This window comes from Amaranthus tricolor, chromosome 8 (genome assembly GCF_026212465.1).
Source record: "Amaranthus tricolor cultivar Red isolate AtriRed21 chromosome 8, ASM2621246v1, whole genome shotgun sequence".
NCBI classification, from domain to species: Eukaryota; Viridiplantae; Streptophyta; class Magnoliopsida; order Caryophyllales; family Amaranthaceae; genus Amaranthus; species Amaranthus tricolor.
In genome coordinates, this window is record NC_080054.1 from 1,719,411 (window position 1) to 1,721,910 (window position 2,500).

Consider the following 2,500-nt stretch of genomic DNA (forward strand, 5'->3'; position numbering starts at 1 on the left):
TGTTCTTGAAGGTATATATAAACAATACAAGTCATAAAAAAGACAATATGTTGCAAACAAAGGTGAGTTTTGGTCCATGGAAAAACTAGTATAACTTAACTCTCATTTGGGTGTCCCCTAGGGTCACAAGGGAAAAATCTCTTTATCTATTATAGGGGGAAGGTTATAGTTGAGGGTTGGGGCCCAAGGTGCCATCGACTGGGCATGTGGTAGGCATGGAGCCATGGCCGGAGCCTCGCCCCCGACCCGACCCGCGGGCCGTGACCCCGCGGGCCGACCCGTGGGCCGTGGGCCCACGCACGTGCGCCGAGGAAGGGAACGCTCGACTCGTGAGACGTGGGCATTGCTACGAGATCAAGAACGATATGCTTGGCCCGAGTGAGCCGGGGGATCTTGAAAAATCCACCCTTCTAATCTAATGATACACACGCACGCGCGCGCGCTAGGCGCTAAGGCGCTAAGGCACTTAAGCACTTAAGCACTTTAGCACTTAAGCACTTGAGCACCTTGAGCACCTGAGCACCTATATGGATGGTTATAATATAATGTGAGCTCTCAAGGTGCTGTGAAGGTTTTCGGGCCATGCGGTACGAAAGACGCTATGGCCCATGGGAAAGAAGGTGGTAGCATAGAGCCTCACCCCGAGCCGTGAGCCATGAGACCCCCCCCTTGTGATTATGGCTTGTAAGGGAGTTCATTGCAACGTGATCGAAAACATCATTCAAACTTAATATCAATGATTCTCATTACTATGGTTTGTAAGGGAGATTGTGGTATAGGAGCAATGTGGTAGCCTTGAGCCATGGCCGGAGCCTCGCCCCGAGCCCCGAGCCAAGAATGAGCCATGAGACCCCCCTAATGATTATGGCTTTTAAGGGAGTTCGTTGCAAGGTGATCAAAAACATCATTCAAACTTAATACCAATGATTCTCATTACTATGGTTTGTAAGGGAGATTGTGGTAAAGGAGTTCAATGTAAGTTGATAAAAAATACTCCCTTTTAGCCTCTTATATCATTCAAAAATTTATTTTTACCCATTTTTGAAAATAATATCAATGACTCTCACTCATAATATCTTTCCAACAAGCCTCCCATTTTTTCAAGATTTTTACAATTTTTTATCCATTTTTCACTATTTTTCACCAATTTAACGGAAAAAAAAAAAATAAAATATTTTTTTAATGAAATTAATATTTTTAACTAAACCAATCTATTTGTATATTTTTTCTCAAGTGTCTCCTAATTTTTCATGATCTATTGACACTTTTTACTATTTTTTATTATTTTTCCCTTTATTTCACCAATTTAACGGAAAAAAAAAATAAAATACTTTTTTTAATGAAAAAAATTTTTTTAACTAAACCAATGTCTTTATATATATTTTCTCAAGTGTCTCCTAATTTTTCATGATTTATTGACACTATTTACTATTTTTTATTAATTTCGCGTTTTTCGGCCTTATTTAATTAAAATAAAATACTTACAAGTTTTTTTTTTTCAAAATTTCAGCTTCTAAAATTTCTTTAATATATGTTCCAACAATACAAGTCATAAAAATGACATTATGTTACAAATAAAGGTGAGTTTTGGTCCATGGAAAAACTAGTATAACTTAACTTGCATTTGGGTGTCCCCTAGGGTCACAAGGGAAAAATCTCTTTATCTATTATAGGGGGAAAGAGTTTGGGAGCCTTGGGCTGGCATGGCCAGCACCCCCTCGCCCAGGCATGGGCGTTATGCGTGTGAGGGGTGACTACCCTCCATCACGTTGAATGCCATCCCGTGGGCCATCGCCGGCGATCGGTTTTTTCCGGTGGCTGGTCGGCCCTACCAGACGATGAGTGGGCCCTTCCTAGTCAGCTTGGCCTACGGTGATTCGTCTGGGGGAACGTCCCTTCGGTTGCTCCCAATGCCCCTTTCGGTTGACGGTTGACGGTTGACGGTATGCTTGAGGCCTAAGGAAATGCTGCGTCTTGTGATCCCCGACTACCCGCTCAGGCGGCACGACGGGTTTTCTTGACGTGGTTCAGTACGCGGGCTGATTCGTGTTGGTGTGGGAATGTGTTTCCCCTTCGGTTGCTGGTCCCTTCGGTTGAGATACGCTTGATGCCTAAGGAAAGGTTACGGGCCACGGAAGGACGTGACTTAGTACGCGGGCTGATTCGTGTCAATGGTCCCTTCGGTTGCCGGTCCCTTCGGTTGAGATACGCTTGAGGCCTAAGGAAAGGTTGCGGGCCACGGAAGGACGTGACTTAGTACGCGGGCTGATTCGTGTCAATGGTCCCTTCGGTTGCTGGTCCCTTCGGTTGAGATACGCTTGAGGCCTAAGGAAAGGTTGCGGGCCACGTAAGGACGTGACTTAGTACGCGGGCTGATTCGTGTCGATGGTCCCTTCGGTTGAGATACGCTTGAGGCCTAAGGAAAGGTTGCGGGCCACGTAAGGACGTGACTTAGTACGCGGGCTGATTCGTGTCAATGGTCCCTTCGGTTGAGATACGC